Source organism: Nicotiana tabacum, chromosome 1, assembly GCF_000715075.1.
Source record: "Nicotiana tabacum cultivar K326 chromosome 1, ASM71507v2, whole genome shotgun sequence".
Taxonomy (NCBI): domain Eukaryota; kingdom Viridiplantae; phylum Streptophyta; class Magnoliopsida; order Solanales; family Solanaceae; genus Nicotiana; species Nicotiana tabacum.
This window is the reverse complement of record NC_134080.1, coordinates 167363110-167387198: the sequence shown is the minus strand read 5'-3', so window position 1 is coordinate 167387198 and position 24089 is coordinate 167363110.

The following is a 24089-nucleotide window of genomic DNA, read 5'->3' as shown; positions in this document are numbered from 1 at the left end:
GTATGGTAGGTTAAGTGAGGCATCAGATTTCGATCTCGCCCCCAGGTTCAGGGCGTGACATCCCACTAATCTATCTTCGATTTCTTTATCTAACTAAGGATTTGGGTTGAAAATTATGGGGGGGAAAGTGTAAAAGTTCTTAGACCGAATTTTTGGATTTTGAAAGGCTAAATGAGGTCGGATTTGGGTAGTTCTTGTATGGTTGGACTCGATATCGAATGTGTGTTCGAATTTATAATCTTGGTCGGGTTCCGAGACGAGGGCCAGGGTTGACTTTTTGGGGCGATTTTTCAATTCTTTGTTAAATTCATAATTTCATTATTTAGATTAGTTTCCTATTGTTATATTTATAGTATGTAATTATTTTTGGCTAGATTTAAGCCGTTCGGAGTTGGAAAATCGAGGTAAAGGCCTTCTTGTTGATTGATTGAGCATGGTTTGAGGTAAGTGACTTGTCTAACCTTCTGTGGAGGAATTTTCCCCTTAGGATTTGTTACTGTTATGGTAATTTTCTATATGTGAAGGCCGTATATGTAAGGTGACGAGTGCGTATACGGGCTAAGTATTAGAATTCTGGTTTTGTCTAAGTAGTTTCCTTTTTATGCATTAATTGAGTAACTTTAGCATGTGTTGTCATTGTGTTTAGCCTAATTTCACATATCTACTCTTCTTATCTCTTATTTGGAACGTGTGCTACATGCTTAGTTGAATTACCTGCTTTATTGATTCCATATTCATTATTCAACTGTGTGATTCTTTATTGAAATTGCTATCCTTGAAATATCATTGTTTCAGTTGTTATGTTTTGGTTTCCGTAATTATTTTTGAGATGATTGTTTGGTTGTGGCACGAGGTCTCTACTGTGCGGATTGTTATTATGACATGAGGTTTCTGCCATGCGGATTGTTATTGTGGCACGAGATTTTTGCCAATTGTTATTGCGGTACGAGGTTTCTATCGTGCGGGTTGTTATTGTGGCACCAGGTTTCTGCCATGCCAGTGTGATTATGGATACACATGGGTGGTATAAGGGAAGACTGTGAAATATTTACTTTTAGGACTACGAGGCGGTACCTCAGGAGTGCCCCTGTTGATTTTGCCTCTATTTGATATTTTTTGTTATTGTTGTTGTTGTTTCCTTAACTTGTAAAATTCCTGCTTCCTTTCGTGTTGTAGTTATTTTTCTTTGATTCCGTACTATTACCTTCCATGAATTCTTGTTGTTTCACTTCCATGTCACCTTATGACATCTTCTGTCTTGTCTCTTACTATTTTCCAGTAGGGCCCTGACCTGACCTCGTCACTACTCTACCAAGGTTGGGTTTGGCACTTACTGGGTACCGTTGTGGTGTACTCATGCTACGCTTCTATACATCTGTAACAACTCGACTAGTTATTTTGAGCAATTGTGTCTGGTTCGGCAGTTTGAGGTCACCAGTAGCTTCACACAGTGTATTATGACTTGCGTGCATCATCGGTTCAGGTTTTTTGAGAAGTTCGGAAAGAATTTTTAGAAGTGACTTTCATTTGAGAAGCTTGAAGTTGAAAGAATTGACTAAGATTTGACTTTGAAGTATTTGACCTTGGATTAGGGTTTCGATGGTTTTGATAGTCTCGGGGTGGTGATTTTGGACTTAGGCATACGTCCGGATTTGGATTTGGAAGTCCGTAGGGTAATTTTAAAGTATTTTGGTGAAAATTGGAAAGTGAAAGTTTTGGAAAATGGAGAAGTTTGACCCATAGTTGACTCTTGTGATATGGGGGTCGGAACGCGATTTCGAGAGTTGGAACAACTCCGTCTTGTCATTTGGGACTTGTCTGCAAAATTTGGTGTCGTTTGGAGTTGATTTGATATGGTTCGGATGCTCGGTTGCGATTGTAGAGGTTCTTGTAGATTCAATGTGATTTTAATGTGTTTTGGCATTCGATTCGTGATTTTAGTGGTTATTTTGTTGTTTTGATCACGCGAGCGAGTTCGTCTTATGTTTTTAGACTTCTGAGAGTGTTTGTCTTAGAGCCCCGAGGGCTCGGATGAGTTTTATACGCATTTCGGAGTGTTTGAAAGAGGTTCAGTTGTGCTGGTGTTTCTTTTCTCGCATTTGTGAGGATTTCATCGCATTTGCGTTGACCGCATTTGCGACATCATTCTCGCATTTGGGAAGATGGGTTGGGCAGGGGAAGTTCGCATTTGCAAACATTTGGGCCTCTTTTGCAAAGGCCCTACTTCACATTTGCGAAGTGTCTCATCACAATTGCGATGGAGACAAGATAGTCCAGGCTTTGCTTTTGCCACAGATTCTTCGCATTTGCAAGTTTGCATTTGCGAACCCAGTGTCGCAAATACAACATCTATAACCTACTAAAAGCTGGGCATCCTGAATCTTAGCTTCATTTTACCATAATTTGAACCCTAGGTCCGTGAGTAGGCGATTTTGGGAGATGATTTTCATATCAAATTATTGGGTAAGTGTTTCTAATCAATTTCCAACTATATTTTTTGATTATATCTTAGATTTAACATCAAATTCATGAGAATCTAAAGGAAAATTTAGGGAAAATTGTAAAATCATTCAAAAATGAAAAATGATGATTTGAAGGACGAATTGCTATCGAAATGTGATAATTTTTGTTTGGTTGAACTCGTATCAGAATGGGTGTTCAGGCTTTGTAAATTTTGTCGGGTTCAGAGGTGTAGGCCTGAGGAGTTGACTTTTGGTTGACATTTTGCAAATTGTATAAGAATCATAGCTTTGTTAATTGAAATTATTTTCTCTTGCATTGTTTGATGTATTTACGTCGTTTTTGGCTAGATTAAGCTGAGCATTGATGAATTGGTAAAGGAAAAGCTAAATTGAGTATTGAATTGGCCAAATTGAGGTAAGTATCTTGCCTAACCTTGTGTGGGGGACTTCCCCTTAGGATTTGAGTTCTCTGTGCTAATTGTAGTCCGTGCACGCGAGGTGACGAGTGCGTGCTCGGTCTTATTTGTGGAAAATTTGCCTTTTTGGGTTCTTAGGTCCTTATGATAACTAAGTGAGAAGTTGTTCTGATATGATTGGGTTTCATATTTACTAGTTTTACCTCTACATGCTCTATACGATGTTGTTAGCTCTTTTTTACCTCTTACTTGTTGTTTGGCCCTTATTTTCCTTAATTAAAATAATTGCCCTCCTTATTGTTTGGTTATTTCTTAACTGTGAGTTCATATATGACTCCATGCATATATGCTACATATCCAAATTATTGTGGTTGCATGTGTAGTTATCACGTGCCTTACATGTCTTGTTGTTTTTGTAAAGGTTATTGCATTCCTTTGATTCTTACGTGATTCTCTTGTTGTTGTGTAGTCATACTCTTGGTGGTAGAAATTCTTGTAATTGAATTATTGAATTGTTGTTGTTGATTTAAATTATGTACGGTGGGATCGGGTTGTACGCCGCAACATGAGGAATAATGGTGATTTATTGAGGAGGAATAAGGGTGAAAAGATATTGTACGGTGGGACCGGGTTGTTGCGCGCCGCAACAAGAGGAATAAGGGTGATATGTTGAGGAGAAATAAGGGTAAATTGATATTGTACTGTGGGATCGGGTTGCATGCTACAATAGGAGGAATAACAGTGATATATTGAGGAGGAATAAGGGTGAATTTATATTATATCGTAGGATCGGGTTGTGCGCCACAACATATTATGTTATTATTATGATATTGATATTATACGGTGGGATCGGGTGGCATGCCGCAACAGGAGGAATAAGAGTGATATATTGAGGAGGAATAAGGGTTAACTGACATATCATGTATTTTGGTATGTCCTGTTTTACTATATTGACTTTAGTTCATTTGTGCAAGACTTTGATAATTTGTATTTCTGGTTTACACTAAGTTCTGTGGATCGAGTTATTTTTCTTGACTTATTGACTTGCCGTCTTTCCCTAAGTTCCTTCCCTGATATTATTATTCTGGTGAATACATTTCAAAATAAATTTACTACGTTGAATCATTTCCTCCTGCCCTGTTGAGTTGTTAGTAATATAGTGATTTAAAATAAAGGAATTAATATCATGCTACCTTGTATGACTTTTAAATTAGAACTCGCCGTATATATTTTAGTATTACAAATTCTAATAATTGTTATATTTTATTTCTATCTCAACTAAATTTCCTTAACCCGTCTGAGGTTGTATTTTCTTAAAGGAAATTGCTATTAAGTTTTAATTTAATAAATCCTATATTAAAGACGATAGTTTATTTGATGTTGTATTTTTATCTGAAAAGGTTACTTTCTTCACTCAAATGATTTCTAAAAATAACTTCCCCTTTTCTCGCTGATTTCCTATTTGGTTTAGAAACTATAATTTACTTTATGTTATATAAATGGGACTCCTTGAACATCTTATTTCTGTTAGTTACGGACATTATGTACTGAGTAGCATAAGGGATTTAATTGTGCAAAGTGAGATGGAAATATGTGGTGAATTTCCATGTGTGTTAAAGGTGTGCAAGTTGTGAATTTTGATATGAGGTTATGAGGATCGGGATGGTGGGAATTTGTGTATTAGAATGATGCGATTGGTTGAGTTAATATAGCTTTCCCTTATTTGATCACATTTTACTTGTCTGTATCCTAACTATGTTGGTGTATAATTACCTGGTTATTTTTGTTACTATCAATGTTTTCTCCTTATCATCTCTATTGTTGTAATTTGATTTCTCCCTGCCATTGACATTACTTTGTTATCTTTATCCTATTAGTTTATTATCATATCCTGTTCAACTTATTACACCATTAGGTGTCTTGACTGTTCCTCGTCACTACTCCACCGAGGTTAGTGTTGATGGTTACTGGGCACCACTTTGGTGTGCTCATACTACACTTCTGTACATTTTTTTGTATAGATCCAGTTATTTGATCTTTAGTAGTTGTGCGGATCGTTGTTGTGGAGACTCATGGTAAACCTGCTGCTGCGTTCGTCGGTCTCGGAGTCACCTTCTGTTGTATTTATTTCCATTGTTCCTTTTGTTCTGGAATATTGATGTATTCAATATATATAACTACTCCTGGAAAGGTTTATGACTTGTACTACCGGTTTTGGGATCATAAATTGTTTAGAGATTTCTATTTCAGAATTGTTCGAAGTTAGTAAATATTATCGTTATTTCTATTAATGTTAGGTTTACCTAGTCTTAGAGACTAGGTGCCATCACGACTCCTTCGGAGGGATTTTGGGTCGTGAGAAGTTGGTATCAGAGCTCTAGGTTCATAGGTGCTACGAATCATAAGCAGGTTTAGTAGAGTCTTGCGGATCGGTATGAAGACGTCTGTACTTATCTTTGAGAGGCTACGAAAACTATTAGGAAATTACACCTCTTTCATTCCTTATCGTACGACATTGATTCAGCTCGAAGCATATATCTTATATTCTTTTACATCCACTCGTGTATAATATTGCGCTCTTAGTGTCCGCTATACGCCAGTGGTTCGTGATGCTACAGACGGGCTATGAGGGAGACATGGATGCTCAAACATTGTCTCAACGTGTTGTCCAGACTGAATATACAGAGGTATTGAGAGACTATTTAGTTGTTCACATGGAGGTGCAGCGGTTTCCGGCATCTGGTGGATAAGTACGAGCTTGGGAAGGTTTAATTGGTTAACTAGTCGTCGAGATTTTGGTGGGGTCACGAGGTGGATGTTGATTAAGGATAGTTGGTGGTATTAGAGACTATGTGGTTTGTATGGGATTTATGCTCGGTGAAAGGCACATGTTATATTCAAGGCATTGAAGGAAGCCGGTTTGACTGTCACAGGAATGAACGTGTGCTTAGTGGATGACTTGGAGTACTTTGTGATTGGTGTTGTGCGAGCTGTGAAGGTTGGTTTTTGTGGATCATCAGATGTTGTTTTCTATGGCTTTGCGCCAAGTGGGGGAGTCCACTAGCAGTATTCAGATTGCAGAGTCAGATTACATCAGTTTTGTCCTAAGGTATGTATATATGTTGTATTGGAAGGTTTCTGAAATTTGTATATGACTAAGGTCTGAGATGTTACATGGGATGATATTGGTGATTACGGTGTTTCATCGTCATTAATGAATCTACATTTCAATATCAAGGGGAGTCGAAGAAACAACTTCGGATTTATAGAAGGTCTATTCAGCGTGGGCATCATGGTTGCGGCAGAACGGGGTGCGTCAGAGGAAATGCGGTGGTTTTTGAATTTCTGGGGTACGTGGTTCGTGCTAGGATTGTCTGCACTTAGGCTTTGATTGGAAACATTGCACATCGATAGGGAGAAGTATTACCCTAGAGGAAAGAAAAGGAGTATCCAAAGAAATGGGTCAACTCTAGTGTTGGGTCAGCATAGCAATGGAAGTAATTGGTCCCTTTTAATGGGGATTCTCTACCGGCATTTGTGGCAGCACTCTTGGATTGGACAGTTTATGTGACTCGGTTGAGTTAGGGAGGTGCAACCCTGATGGCTTAGTTGCATGTGGTCGGATCTCGGAGAGTTCTTGATGGTTTCGGCAACGGCTTGAGTTGGCTGGTTGCTATGGGCATAAGGAATATGTTGTACATTATGGTTTTCTCCTGGATGGGTATCAAAAATTAATAGAGTGTTGGCATTATTGGATATCATATGTGAAGAGCGTGCATTTTAGAAAGGAACCTTGAGTTTTGGGTTGCTGGTGCATGACTAGTGGCATAGTGATTACTGGGTTTTGATGTTTTGAGGTTCATGTTTTGTTATGCGGCCGAAAATTTTATATGGGCGCTTCAGCAGGATGATAGGGTGTGAGTGGTGTATCAGCCATTTGATTTGCATAGTTTAGTTCGGGTATATAAATTTTGGTATTCCTGATGTTTTGGGCTAGACATCCCCATATGTGGGCTATTTCTTGTTTGTGGATTGTGAGGAAATGTTGAGGATAGGATAACTGATAGCATACAATATCGATAGGTTGCTACGGACTTTTGGAATGATATTTACATATTTAGAAATGATTAGGATGTTGGTTGGGGACTATTTGGAAGCTCAACGAGAATATGTATTTTGTATTAGGTCAAGTTGGGTGCTCTTATGAGATTGTTATCACGAATATGTACCAGGCAGAATGGATATTATTTGTGCCCCTAACATATGTTATGTGCTACTCTTTTATGTTGTGTTAGCTGTGAGGTTGTATGATTATTCTCCAAGCATGTTGTAATTATGTTCAGGCTTTATGGCGATGTGGGCGGCATGGCCCTCGTGATGTTGATTCGCTCATTGCACTTTAGTTGTGCTTGCTTTCTTCCGTGTTTTATTATTTCTATTCATTTTCCCACAGTTATGCTTGTGCACTCTACTGTGCGTGATATCAGTATTCATATGATCAGTGAACTCGAGCACATTGGCTTGATGAGTATTTGGGAGCGGGTTGCACGCCACAACGGCTGTTATGTGGGATACTCCTTTCGTTGTGTTTATTTGGTGTTTTGTTTTCCCTATGTGGGATGATTTAATGAAAACTATACTTTTGTTATTACACATGTTGTACTTGTTAGATAATCCTTATACCTTGCTTTCTTTCTATTTGTACTGCATAATTGAGTTATTGCTGGGTTGGTGTAGGAGTTGTGTGGTAAAAATATCCGTGTGGTTCCGTAATGAGTTGTTAGTTGGGCTGCTTGTATTGGCTGAGATGAGGTTCTTAGACCTAAGATTCGCACTATCGTATTGGAGGTGGGGAGTGTTTAGAAGTATGAGGCTATTTCTGCTAAGATTTGGGGAATGATCCTTGACGAACGAGAGAGCTTCTTGAATTGTTGACTTCATACGCAGTTATGAGTTCCTGAATGTTTCTTTATCATGGGCAACATTGTGGAGGTCCGGAATAAGGTTTTATTCAATGTGAGGTGTTTTGCTGACGTCCAAAATGTTATTTGGGCAGCTATGGTGGTCAGAAGTTATTGCTACGGGCATATGATTTGTGTGGAAGATCGTGTGATTGTACCCTCGGTTGGAATTATTGCTCGATTTGGCTTGTCAGGTTTATATAGTGAGATGATGCGAGATTCGGGTCCCGTGATGAATTTCAGATGTTGCGATTTGGGTTTTGTCCTAAGGTTATGGACTAAGGATGAAGTGAGATCTTTAGTTAAATTGCGTTGTCAGTCCTACATAGGTTTGGGTGATAGGGAATCACCCCCGAGTGTATGTATGGTGAGCTCATGCAGTGGTTCGGTGACTTTGGAACGACTCCGGGCACGTTCGAGGGCGAACGTATGTTTAAGTGAGGAAGGATGTAACGATCCGACTGGTCGTTTTGAGCAATTGCGTCTAGTTTGGCAGTTTGAGGTCACGAGTAGCTTCACACAGTGTATTATGACTTGCGTGCATCATCGGTTCGGATTTTTGACAAATTCGGAAAGGATTTTTAGAAGTGACTTTCATTTGAGAAGCTTGAAGTTGAAAGAATTGACCACGATTTGACTTTTGAGTATTTGACCTCGGATTGGGGTTTCAATGGCTCCGATAGGATCGGGTGGTGATTTTGGACTTAGGTGTACGTACGAATTTGGATTTGGAGGTCCGTAGAGTAATTTGAAGCATTTTGGCGAAAATTGGAAAGTGGAAATTTTGGAAAAATAGAGAAGTTTGACCCATAGTTGACTTTTGTGATATCAAGGTCGGAACACGATTCCTAGAGTAGGAACAATTCCGTCTTGCCATTTGAGACTAGTCTGCAAAATTTGATGTCGTTTGGAGTTGATTTGATATGGTTCGGACGCTCGGTTGCGATTTTAGAGGTTCTTGAAGATTCAATGTGATTTTAATGTGTTTTGGCGTCCGATTCGTGATTTTAGTGGTTATTTTTCTGTTTTGATCACGCGAACGAGTTCGTGTTATGTTTTCAGACTTGTGAGAGTGTTTGGCTTAGAGCCCCGAGGGCTCGGATGAGATTTGTACGCATTTCGGAGTGTTTGAAAAAGGTTCAGCTGTGTTGGTGTTTCGGTTCTCGCATTTGCAAGGATTTCATCGCATTTGCGATGACCGCATTTGCGAGATCATTCTTGCATTTGTTTTTCAAAAATGAAAAATAATGATTTGAAGGACGAATTGGTATCGGAATTTGATAATTTTTGTTCAGTTGAACTCGTATCGGAATGGGTGTTCGGGTTTTGTAAATTTTTTTGGGTTTCGAGGTGCGAGCCCTTGGAGTTGACTTTTTCAAATTGTATAATAATCATAGCTTTGTTAATTGAAATTGTTTTCTCTTGCATTGTTTGATGTATTTAAGCCATTTTTGGCTAGATTGAGCCGAGCGTTAATGAATTGGTAGAGGAAAAGCTAAATTGAGTATTGAATTGGCCGAATTGAGGTAAGTATCTTGCCTAACCTTGTGTAGGGAACTTCCTCTTAGGATTTGAGTCCTCTCTGCTAATTGTAGTCCGTGCACGCGAGGTGACGAGTGAGTGCTCGGTCTTATTTATGGAAAATATACCCTTTTGGGTTCTTAGGTCCTTATGATCACTAAGTGAGAAGTTGTTCTGATATGATTGGGTTTCCTATTTGCTAGTTTCATCTCTACATGCTCTATACGATGATGTTAGCTCTTCTTTACCTCATACTTGTTATTTGGCCCTAATTTGCCTTAATTGAAGTGATTGCCCTCCTTATTGTTTGGTTATTTCTTAACTGTGAGTTCCTTTATGACTCTATACATATATGCTACATATCTAAATTTTTTGGTTGTCTGTGTAGTTATTACGTGCCTTACATGTCATGTTATTTTTGTAAAGGTTATTGCATTCCTTTAATTCTTACGTGATTATCTTATTGCGTGTATTCATACTCTTGGTGATAGAAATTCTTGTAATTGAATTGTTGATTTGTTGTTGTTGATTTAAATTATGTACGGTGGGATCGGGTTGTGCGCCATAACAGGAGGAATAAGGGTGATATATTGAGGACGAATAAGGGTGAAAAGATATTATATGATGGGATCAGGTTGCGTGCCGCAGCCGGAGGAATAATGGTGATATATTGAGGAGGAATAAAGGTGAATTGATATTGTACGGTGGGATCGGGTTGCGCGCCGCAACAAGAGGAATAAGGGTGATATATTGAGGAGGAATAAGGGTGAATTGATATTATATGGTGGGATCGGGTTGCGCGCCGCAACATATTATGTTATTATTAATATATTGATATTGTATGGTGGGATCGGGTTGCACGCCTCAACATGAGGAATAAGGGTGATATATTGAGGAGGAATAAGGGTGAATTAACATATTTTGTATTTTGGTATCCCCTGTTTTACTGTATTGACTTTAGTTCATTCGTGCAAGACTTTGATAATTTGTATTTCTGATTTTCACTGAGTTCTAAGGATCGAGTTATTTACCTTGACTTATTGACTTGCCGTCATTCCCTGAGTTCCTTCCCTGATACTATTATTCTAGTGAATTAATTTTAAAAATAAATTTACTACGTTGAGTCATTTCCTTCTGCCCTGCTGAGTTGTTAGTAATATAGGGATTTAATAAAGGAATTAATACCCTGTATGACTTTTAAATTAGAACTCGCCGTATATATTTCAGTATTACAAATTCTAATAATTTTTATGTTTTATTTCAATTGGTTTCTTAACTAAATTTCCTTAACCCGTCTGAGGTTGTATTTTCTTAAAGGGAATTGCTATTAAATTTTTATTTAATAAATCTATATTAAAGGCGATAGTTTATTTGATGTTGTATTTTTTTATCTAAAAAGGTTATTTTCTTCACTAAAATGATTTCTAAAAATAACTTCCTCTTTTCTCGATGTTTTCCTATTTGGTTTAGAAACTATAATTTACTTTATGTTATATAAATGGGACTCCTTGAACATCTTATTTGAGTTAGTTATGGACATTATATACTGAGTAGCACATGAATTTTATTGTGCAAAGTGAGATGGAAATATGTAGGCACAAGGTGCCATGTGTGTTAAAGGTTTGGAAGTTGTGAGTTTCGATATGAGCTTACGAGGATCGGGATGATGGGAACTTGTGTGTTAGAATGATTCGATTGGTTGAGTTAATATCGTTTTCCCTTATTTGATCATATTTTACTTGTTTGTATCCCAACTGTGTTGGTGTGTAATTACCTGGTTATTTTTGTTACTATCCGTATTTTCTCCTTATCGTCTTTATTGTAATTTGATTTCTCTTTGTCATTGGCATTACTTTATTATCTTTATCCTGTTAGTTTATTATCATATCCTGTTCAACTTATTAGACCAGTAGGTGTCTTGAATGTTCTTCGTTATTACTCCACCGAGGTTAGTCTTGATACTTACTAGGTACCGCTGTGGTGTGCTCATACTACACTTCTGTACATTTTTTGTACAGATCCCGATATTTGATTATTAGTAGATGTGCGGATCATTGTTGTGGAGACTCATGGTAAACCTGTTGCTGCGTTCGCAGGTCTCGGAGTCACCTTCTGTTGTATTTATTTGCATTGTTTCCTTTTGTTCTAGAATAGTGATGTATTCAATATGTACTACTCCTATAATGGCTTATGACTTGTACTACCGATTTTGGGATTATAAATTGTTTAGAGATTACTATTTCAGAATTGTTCGAAGTTAGTAAATATTGTCGTTATTTCTATTAATGTTAGGCTTACCTAGTCTTAGAGACTAGGTACCATCACAACTCTTTCGGAGAGATTTTTGGTCGTGACATGTAGTAACCCATATTTAAGTTAGGGGCTTATTCGTCATTTAAAAATAAAAGAAAGGGAATAGAGCATTATATTATAAAAGAGGAGTAAAGGGAATTGGGAAGGGGAAAGTGTCGCACTTAAGCTTCTGTAGAAAGCAGAAAACAAATAAAAGCCCTAAGTTAAAGAAAGAGTAGAATTGAAGAAGTTATGAAGCTTTAAGCTTCACCATCATGGGGAAAAATTTCAGCAAGGAGGAAAAAGCTTTAAGCACTAAATCTTTGGTCAGAAAAGCTTAGATCAAGAACGTTTCGTGAAGTTTTATAATTGCTCTCTGTGAAACTACTACACGGCTTAGAGAAAAGGTAATCTCTTTGGAATTTTCTTGAAATATTGTCTGTATTGTACAAGTTATTGAGCACAAAAGATAAGTACCAATTAAGAAGGAATATTATAGATAGTAAAGTTATTTCAGTTTTAATTTATGCACACGATTAAGGAAGTTGAACAGTAAAGGGAATAAACCATATAAATACCTTTTTATTTAAAAGATTTTGGACTAATTTAAATTACTCATAGCATGGGTAAATATAATTCGGCGAATTGATGATATAATATAAAACTCGGAGGATTGGGTATTCTAAATTAGTGATGGATGTAGCCTAAATGAGGCAATTAACATGAGATCGATATTATGTAATTATAGATTGGTTGGAGGAATTTGTACGAGTTGCTTGAGGTGAAGAAGTTGGTATTTCGGTACGAGTTCTGTGAGTAGTAATCTTACCGCAATTTGTGTTTTCATAACTTGCATGATTTACACATGATTTTTAAGATGAATATGTTACCGATTATTCTGAGTTGCATGTGGGACAAGTCTTTTACTCGATATGATACCGAAATAGTTATTTGAGATGGTTACCGTGGTTTTAAATATTTCCGTTGTCACTAGATTTGTTTTACTGTTACTTGAATTTACTTTTATCGAAATAAAATTATATGATTTGATAAGAACCGAAATTTCCTGTATTGTTTTAAAATATTTTCTACGAGTATATATACGGATTACAAAGACAAGTATAAATGGGAGTAGACATTGAAGGATCCTGTAACTGACGACGGGTTCGTTAGACCTGGTGCACCTTGTATTTACCGATTACCGTTATATCCCTTGCTAGTGGGAAGGTAGAACTAGCATACCGTTACCGATTTTCCCTCGAGTAGGGACTACCGTTATATATGACTTCTTGCAAAGAAGTCCACAGTTATACCGATTACATGATCCGTTCATTGAAACCTCCCAAAATTTGAATATTGACATTAAACAGTGATTACCGAGCTTATTACTGAATTGTTAATTGTATTATACTACAAGAAAAGCATGATGAGACTGAAAACTATTTATTGTTTCTGAAAGGGCATTTTTATGTTGTTTTCTGTTTGATATACTAGCATGTTTTCTGACTTGTCCCCAAATTAAAAATGGTTGTGGTTAATTGTTATTACTCACTGAGCTAGCGACTCATTCCCCGCTAATTTTTTTCAGAGACAGCAGTTGACGCAGGCGAGGATTTCGTTAATTAGAACGCACAGGTTGATATTTCTCGGTGAGCCTCGCACTGGTTTGCGTGGGCAGAGATTTTATTTATTGTTATGGTCTTTTCATTGAACTCTTAGAGTCGCTCCATAGTCATTATTTTAGTGTCATGAGTATTCTTTTGTTATTATAGTCTTGTGTTGAGTATCGTTCTCATTCATCAAAGTTGGAGATAAATTAGTATTTATAGTGGTTAGTTGGTGGTTTAGTTATGGTGGAGACTTGTATTGGTTAATTGACAAGTTGTAAATTGTTTGGTATGATATTAGGATGTTTGGTTGTTGATTTGAGACAGGAAAAATTTTGGGATAGTCCAAAAACAGGGGAAACTCTGTCCGATTTTCTGTAAAATTACCGATGAGGCTTACTTGGGAGCACTTGCTCCTAAGTGTCGGTCACAATCCTAAATTGGGTCGTGACAAAGTTGGTATCAGAGCTTAGGCTTTAAGTCCCGAGTCATGGAGCAATATTTAGTAGAGTCTTGTTCATGGGTATGTAGGCGCCCATACTTATGATCTTGAGGCTACTGAACATCTAGAAATGTTTTCCCTTCTTTCATTCTTTGATCGTGCGTTGAGATAACTTGAGATTGACTTTGGAATATTTCTTTCGCAGATGGCTAGGACACGCACACCCTCATCTGCTGGACGTGGTGCTACCTGAGGTGGCGGTCAGGTTGGGGTTCATCAAACTAGAAGACAGGTTGCTCCTCAACCTCAAGTTGGGAACATGGGTCAAACCCAATCTGTTATGCCAGATCAAGTACAAGAGCAGGGAGTTCAGAATGCTCCACCACCAGTGCCAACTGTTGTACCTACTGGTGCCTTACCTGCAGATGTAATGGCAAGGTTATTGAATATGTTAGAGGTATTGGTGCCTACTCAGGGCGAAAGTTCAGCTCCTTAGGCTACCTTATAGACACAAGCACCTACACAGACTCAGCCTTTCGGGAATAAGGAAGTATCCCTACACGAGTTCCTGAAATTGAAATCACCAAAATTCACAGGTTCTGATAATTCAGTAGATTTTCAAAGTTTCTTGGATGGGACACTCAAGGCATTACGTGCTCTTGGATATTCTAGTGAAGGAGTCGTGGAGCTCGCAACACAAACTAGAGGATATGGCCAACACATGGTATGAAACGGTATTGCTAGGAAGGTCATCAGGAGCACCACCACTGACATGGGACGAGTTCAAAAAGTTGTTCAAGAATCATTTTCTTCCAGAAAGTCTGATGCAACAGTATGCTAGAGACTTTGAGAGATTGGTTCAGACTCCAGATATGGATGTGTCAACATATAATACTAAGTTCTGTAAGCTGGCTATATATGCTCCTCACTTAGTGCCTACCGAAGAAGCTCGAGTTCAGAGGTTTGTTGATGGATTGGTTGGCCGTCTATACACTGCAATAGCCCCACAGATGAAGACTTTATCCTACTCTGATGTAGTCGACCTTGCTAGAAAGATTGAAAACAAGGGACGTGAGGAGCGTGAAACTAGTGATTTACGCAAGAAGGCCAAGACAGGATGGGCTTTCAGTAGTGGTTTTAGTGAAAATAGAAGAGCAGGAAATCAGGGACAACAACAATAACGGGGTTCTCAGACAGGGACTCACATGTCCACACAGCCCATATCGATACCCCCATATCGAATGGCACCAGCAGAACATGTCCACACAGCCCATATCGATACCCTCATATCGAATGGCACCAACAGAGTAGCAACAGTTACAAGATTTGTTAGATAAGGGTTTTATTAGACCTAGTGTATCACCATGGGGTGCACCAGTACCATTGGTAAAGAAGAAAGACGGATCCCTGAGATTGTGCATTGACTACAGGTGCACAAGTATCTTGTACTTCGAGATCGCAAAGCAATTCTCGCGACCGCAAAGTGTAAATTGTCATAGGGAGAAATTCCTTCTTTGCGAACGCGGAGGACTGGACGCGAACGCAAATCACTGGGGGGTGGTACCCTTCGCGAACACGATCATCCTCCCGTGAACGCGATGGTCAAGGGACCTGGGGGAGGGGAGTCTTGTCCTTCTATGCGAACGCGACCAATGGGTTGCGAACGCGTAGATAGACTCGCAAACGCAAAGGCCTTAGGATGTTGTGTATCGCGATCGCGATAGACCTCTCGCGAACGCGATGAAGGTCTGTCTAGTGAATTTAAAAATAGAACCAGCACGGGATTAGACCAAAATTTCATATTTTCTTCCGAACTCGACCTTGGGCGATTTCTGAAGAGGCATTTCAACACCAAATCATAGGTTTGTGTTCTTAAACTCATTTCTTTCATTTTTCATCAACACCCATTAGATTTCTAGACCTAAATCTTGTTCTTTATGGGTAGAAATTAGGGATTTTGGGGGAATTTTATAAATTTGGGAATTTAGACCTTGATTTGGGATAGGATACCGAAACTAATTACATATTTGGGCTCGTGGGTGAATGAGTGAATGAGTTTTGGTCCGAACATCGAGTTTTGATCATGCGGGTCTGGGGCCGATTTTTGACTTTTTGGAGAAAATGTTAGGAAACCTATAATTATGTATTTGGAATTGATTTATTTAGCAATAATTGATGTTACAAAGTTAATTATGACTAGATACAAGTGAATTTAAGGTGAAGTCTAAGGGGAAAACGGTATTTGAGGCTTGAGTTTGGCCATGGAGTCGAGGTAAGTGTTTGGCCTAACCTTAACTTGAGCGAATATGTGTTGTTTGTCTTATTTGTTACGTGTTAGTGCTGAATACGACGTATAGGTGTGGTGATGAGTATCTATACATTAGTGTCGAGCATGCAAGTGAGTCTTATACTGTGACTGTTGTGACTCTTATTATGTACTGCTCATGCTTAAATTGATGATTATCCATGTTGAACAAGACTTATGATATTTTCTTGATAATTGACCATTGTTGAGTATTGACTCAAGTTGAGATTTATTTTGTGAAGTTAACTGTTGAAATGAGATTGGTTATAGCTGATTCCCATGCCGGGATGTTATTATTTCTATTGTTGATTCCCTTCCCGGGATATTATTGTTTCTATTGTTAATTCCCTTGCCAGAATGTTATTGTTTCTACTATTTGGGTGAGGAAGAGTGATAAAGCACGAAGGGTGATGCCGTGTACATTCATATTTATGCATATGGTGAGGAAGAGTGATAAAGCACGAAGGGTGATGTCGTGCACATTTACATTTATATTGATGCATATGGCGAGGAAGAGAGATAAAACACGAAGGGTGATGCCGTGCACATTTCTATTATTCCTATGGTGAGGAAGAGTGATAAAGTACGAAGGGTGATGCCGTGCACATTTTTATTATTGATTGCATGGTGAAGATTGAGAGTAAAAGCACGAAGGGTGATGTCGTGCATTTTCTGCTTGCTGTGTTCATTTGGTGTTATCGGTTCAAGTGTTTTAACTGTATAAATACCTTTACTGTTGTAATTCTTTATGTTGAAACCCCCATAGCATGTTTCACCTTCCCGTACATTTCTGCTTAGTTTTTATTACTTGTTACTCTGTTATTATACTGATTAACTGCACATGTTTATGATGTTTGTCGTGTCCTAGCCTCGTCACTACTTCGTCGGGGTTAGGCTCGACACTTACCAGTACATGGGGTCGGTCGTACTGATACTGCACTCTGCATTTTTTGTGCAGATCTCGGTACTGAACCGTGTGAGTAGAGTTGGGTGGCTGCCTTAGTCCACTGGAGACCCGAGGTAGTCCTGCAGACGTCCGCAGGCCTTGGCGTCCCTTCTATCATATTTCTTTTCTTTTTATCTACTTTCGAACAGATGTACATTTCCTTTTTCATACCATTGTTTGTAGTATTCGTAGACCGTCTGTGAGTTGTGACACCAGTTCTGGGTGAAGTTTTATTACTGTTTCGTTATTTGTATTAAGATAATCTATTAAATTCTGTTCTTCCGCATTTATTTCGCTGATTTACTTTTGTTAACTTGCAAATTGTTAAAAGATAAAGGAAAAAGGCGAAATAATTTGTAACGTTGGCTTGCGTAACGAATACAATGTTAGGCGCCATTACGGTCCCGACGGTGAAAAATTCGGATTGTGACAGTCCCTTTCTTCTTTCTTATTATGCTCGAAACCTATGTTGAAGTTGCTGAAATTGTGACAGACAATGGAAACCTATTTCTTACTTCTCTGCTCACACCATGGGAACGAAATAGAAGCATTATTTTTGTTAGTTATACAACAGAAAGCAGTTATCAAATTCTGAATTTGTTATATTTTGTTGTTAATAATAGATCTGGATTGCTATATTCTTCTTCTTTAAATTACCAAGTTCTAAATTTGTTATACTAGTATTTGGACACGTGCGTTGCACGTGTATTCCATGTCAATTAGTCCATACTTCTTAAACAATATAAATAATATTAAAATATTTGTGATAAGTGACATGAATTTTAAAGAGAAAAAACGCAAGCTCAAACTGATGAATGGTGAGTACATTCGGCTGACTTAATTATTGAATACAAAATAATTAGGTATATACAAACATGTAATATGATCATATCTTGTTGATACTTCCTTATAAATAATGTTGTTGATGTTTATATGTTCCATAAAAGGTCCAACTTTAATGTTATTTCTTGTTAACTAATTATGTTGAGTTCTTCTAAATATAGGTTTGAGAACTTTTCCCTTTTTACTCATAAACAAAAAGATCTTTTTCTGTCAACTAAAAATAAAATGGGCCCCAAAAAGTAAATAATGACTGAAAGTTACAACCAACTAAGGATTCGAAGTGAAACTTTCCACGACTAATTACTATAATTTTTTTTTTGGTCAAGGTCCATTAGAGCATGATATTGTGTCATCTGCCTTGCTATCGCCGTAACCTTCCTTATAATCTCTACTATGTGCATAAACATGCTGAAGATTTAATTTTAAGCCTAGATTTTTACTGTATTTGGAACTATGTTGCCAAGCATAGGCTTCTTCAGCGAGTTGTTCCAGTCGCAATTCAAGCTCCACATTTTTGTGGTCAATATTTGAGGTTGATTTGCCTAAACTTGCTCCAAAAGAGCTTGCCTCTAAAACGATCACTCATCCTTATCATCTTATGTCTCTCTGAAAGTTTTTGGAAGGTTAAGATAATTGTTTGAGTATGGAACATGAAAATGACTGTAATGAACAATTTAATAGCAAAATTCTAAAGAAAGATAAAGCAAAAGGAGAAACCTTATTGTCCGTATCTAACTCTCAGTTGATCCATGAAAATTGACGCAGCGGCGAAGCCAAGAGTCGTATCATTAAAAAAGGTTGTGACACTGACATGGGAAACAACCGTATACTCTCGCATACAACTGAGCTATATGTGAAATCCACATGCCAAACCATAATTCAAAATAATTTATGGTGATGACGATATTTTATCTTTGTGCACATTCTCCTGCTATTGAGACTATAACGCGGAAAAAATTTCATGTTTGCTATACATCATATCTTCATGGATTTGAACTAAAGATTTTGAAGTCGGATGGAGTGATAAATTAGTGTCTTAGTATTTTTCAGAAAGAAGATATGGGAGAAGTCGATGATATTGACTATGACTATATATACCTAATTTTATTTAGAATTTTAAGCTTCACCATTAGTCCTGATAATTAAGAGAGCGATGTATCCACTTTCTTGTATTTCTATTTTACCGTTTTGTATTCATTACACCTTTCCGAAAAAATCAAAGGTCTTTCTAAAAATTGACCATCTGAAATGTATCCGACAATTGTCTTTTTTCGTTCTTATTTTTAACTTTTTTTTCTCTTTTTGTTATCTTTATTAGAATGCACGTATATTTACATTTCTGTCTAAGAAGTGTTATTGCAATAGTGTTGAGTGACGGCCAGAATGGTCGTTCCACATGAATTTTGCTATATTTTAATGTGAATACTACGATTGTGGATATGTATCTAAAGTGACTTATAATGACTCTAAGAACCTAATGAGATAATTATATCATTGTCTGTTTATTTGTACGATAATTTAATTCACTTAACATGTTGTTCTAATTCACGCTATAAGTTAAAACGTCTAATAATGTTAGGTAGTAGAAAGGGCTAATTCCATTATCTTTATGGTTCTTGATAGAGAACCATATTTATTATTAAGTATTTTGACGGTTTTGTACATTAGTATTATAGGAGGAGTAGTGTTTAATTGAAGGGCAAAATGGTTATTCAATTTTACATGGTCATTTTAGTCTTTTAATTTTGACTTAGGATCTTCACACTTATAATATAGTATGATGATTTGTATGTTTTGTTGTGACAACAGATGTAGGTTGCTGTATTCTTCATCTTCTTTAAATCTAGGTCGTGCATTTCCCAGCTAAGGCGTAAGGCGCCCCACTATTCTCTAATAAATTTAATCAAATGCTGAGATAAAAGTATTTTCCAATCAGTCTTATCTTATTTTTTTTAGCTTTCTAAGGTTGTTATTAATGATGGTGGAAGACAGGTTCGAACAATATTGGGTTCTAGAAAATTTGGTTCGACAAGAAAAAATCTAATGAAATCTCTAAACAGAGTCCACAGTATCCATTTTGGCATGGCCGCGGCAGAAATTTGTGCAAGAATAACAAGGTAAAATAGGATTCTCTTTGTCTCGTCCAAATCAATTAAAAAGCTTCATATATAAGTTGCATGGGAGGGGAATCAATTAAAGAGATTTACCAAACTAAAAACTACAATCAAGGGACAATCATTTAATAGTGTTTTGTATAATTGATAAAGTATTGATAAATTGTATAATCAAGTTGAAACCTTAATAGAGAGGGTGAATAAGTTTATAACTGTTATAAATAGAATTTTATTTATGGTGAATGTCTATATTTAGAGAGATTCTATGGTTTATTACTTGGTGGCTAAGTCACTCTCTCCCTATAAATAGAGGGTTCTATTCCATTGTAATTCATCCCAAAATCAATAAGAATTCTCTCTCCCTACTTTCTATGCAATATTCTTTTTTTTTATTGTTTTATAACATGTTATTAGCACAAGACTCTACCAATTGAGTAGAAGCTTTGGGATTGAGCATAATGATTGTCAATTGTTCCATGAACTTCCTTCATGATTAAATTATGGATTTAAGGTATGTATTTTACCGTATTTTTCTCTTTTATTCTATAATTTGATTTTAAATACAAGCAAAGAAAATAAATTTTGATTATAACTGTAATGGAGTTAGTAAGAAATTATAACCACTCGAAGTGGTAAAATCTCTATGTTTTGCCATGATCAAAGTCATGTATGATCGTGAGCACAAGAAGTGAAAATTCGTCCCATTGAATTTGCTTCATTCTGATTCCCTTAAGAGAATTTGATAGCAATATGTGATAAGTCTGAAAGAAGGTAAAATTATTACCGTGAAGGTATCAATAGATGTGGACGTGGCAATAGACGAAATTATAATCGTCATCATTATGATAATGAGAATAATAAGGATTCTTAAAATAAGTCTTCACTCTGTGAAAGTAATATTTATCATCAATTTGACATGAGATTTTATAAAGCACATATAGATGATTATGGTCCATTCATGATATGAATGTGACAACATCTGATTTATGAATACATATTCATTCTTGGAAGAATATGAATGTGCTAGTGGTAGTGAATATACCACGCTCACCTCTAGAAGGAGGTTTGAGATGATACAAGGAAACAATGTCATTATTATGGCATGAATGGTTATTGGTCACGTACCTATTGTACGCCAAAATATTTTGGTAATGTTATTATTAAAGAATAACAGTAATGCAAGAAACAGATCTTGCATATAATTTTGACAATGACCATAATGGTATAACTTTCTCTTTAAAAGAGATATTTACCATATGGATGTTGATGAATATGTGGTAGTACCAAATTAATTGAGAGCTCTGGAAGAGCCAATTATTACTATTTTGGAGGAATAAAACTGATTATCAATAAGGTATTGTGTTGTAGTAAGTCTCAAAGAAACTTAATTGAGTTTCAAAAGTATTCGCGAAAGCGATTGGTTATATTGAGACTATAAATAAAGGAAAGATTAATATTTTCTATTACTACAACTTGTAGCGGAGTAATATGTATGTGAAAAAAATTACCCGCTTTATTCTCCAATTTGTACTACACAAATAAAATAATCCTACAATAAAGTGGATATTTATTAATATAAAAATTCATATCATAATAAACTTAGAGTTTATTGATAATTGCACACGTCATGGTATAAATATGAACTTATCAATATTGATAATGTATTCAGTTGGCATAATTAGTTTAGCCATATCAATTTAAGTATGATGTGCAAAAATAAAAGAGAATTCACATAGGTAAATATTAAAGAACTAGAAAGTTCTTTACGAATTCTCTTATGTTGCTTGTTCTTATTAATTAATAGACCAACTAAAATTGGGATTGAATCCCATGAATGCTGAAAATATCAAAGGTGAATATGAGCCCATTCACCTACCATGTATACCACATAAGATGCATCTGAGATGGTTACATGTGCGATTATTATTAACCCGCAACCTGATGTTTGCGAGGTAAATTGCTCAATAATTTAATTTGGAGCATAATTTACAAATTTCTATTCAAGACAGTTCATGATAAGTTAGTTTATATCACAGTTGGTTTAGCAAAATGATTTATTGAGTGCCTCCACTTAATAGCTAAACTATTGCTTATGAGAACAAAGTTATCTATATCAGTGTGATATAGGTTACATACGAAAGTATACTATATTCTCCCCTTACAAGTGGTTCAGGGTCAGGAACCGAATAATTTCATCTTATTATTATTGATGTGCAGTGTATATTTTGATTAGCACCATAACACACAAAGATGGATTTCTAAAGTTGATGAAGCAAGTTGGTTTTTCTAACATGAGGGGAGAGATGATAAATATTTGAGAAAAGGTTACGTGGAATGACTTATCATGTGTGCATCTAGATCCTCGAATAAAATAATATGAACTTGAAGTTCAATAAAGGATAATTCATTTGCAATATATTGCAAAGCATGCCAGACGCATTTGCTGACCCAAAGAAAGTAACTATATTCTCATTGCAAATGCTCATATTAAGTCCTAGAAGGAAAAAGTTTATGGTACGCTTAAAGCATATAGACAAATCGGTTTCAAATAAAACTTCTTGATAAAGAAGATGATCAAATGATCAAACTGATCATAATAAGGAGGCAAGTGATCTAGAAGATCACATGACATAACACTTCATAAAATCTCATGAGAGATTCAGGTACCTGAATATATGAATGAAGAGATCTCTATGTTATATCTTTATGAAAAATTATTGGAACCGATATAAAATATTTGTCGACGACATCTATCATAGCGCTAAGTATATATGATGATCTTAAGGCTGTCAAGACAGACACAAAAATATTGGCCAAATAGATGATACACAATTCAAATAGAATTGGTTTAATATGAAAGACATGTAGTTTTGGACATATAGTTCAAACACTTGAAAGTATAAAGTCAATGATATGTGCAATCAGTTTTCGATATCTTATTTGTCTAGCATGACATGATAACTTGATATGCATCTAATTAAAGTCTATTATATGACTTATATGACAATCCTTGAAGGATTTAAATTGTTTAAAACATATACAATTCTTGATCTTGAAGTACCACATCTTCAGTGCAATTTGTACACAAATGTATCTTGGTATATTTACACGCATGATAATATGATTGCAAGAGTTTTTGCCCTTATGTGATGATATTGAAATGACGATTCCAACAGGATCATATGAAGACAATTCATCTCTATCAAAAATGATAATTTCAAGGTGCAAAATATTCATTCAAGTTAATATGGCTGATTTATTTATCAAATCTCTACTAACGATCTCTTGAAGATGGTGCACAAGATTGGAATGTGAAGGCTCAAGGATGTGAATTGATGCTCTCATCAGGGGGAGTTAATGCGCGTTGCACTCTTTTTTCCTTACAAGGTTTTACCCCACTGGATTTTTCTTGCAAGGTTTTTAACGAGGCAACCAAAAGGCGTATTATTAGATATGTGTACTCTTTTTTCCTTTTCTAGAATTTTTTTCCCATTGGGTTTTATTTTATTTAAGGTTTTAACGAGGCACATTATCTATTGAATAGACATTCAGGGGGAGTGTTATAAATAGAATTTTATTTATGGTGAATGTCTATATTTAGAGAGATTCTAGGGTTTATTACTTGGTGGCTAAGTCACTCTCTCCCTATAAATAGAGGGTTCTATTCTATTGTATTTCATCCCAAAATCAATAAGAATTCTCTCTCCCTACTTTCTATGCAATATTCTTCTTTTTTATTTTATTTTCAATGTTTTATAACAATAACTAGGTAATAGTCTCTAAAAAAATTGAAAAACTGACACTGTATAGCCGATATAAAAATAATAGTCAGAAAAAAATATAAAATTTCTCTCTCTCTCTCTCTCTATATATATATATATATATATATATATATATATATATATATATATATATATATATATATATATATATATATATATATATATATATATATATATATATATATATATATATATATATATATATATATATATATATATATATATATATATATATATATATATACAAATTCTATACACTTTTTTGGCTAATAGATATAAATAGTTTCTGACGCCGGTTAAAAGTGATAATACCCCAAAAATTTCTAAATTTATAATAGAGGAATTGACACCGTATAGCAATCCTTCACTATAATTGGCATTGTATTGGCCATAAATTT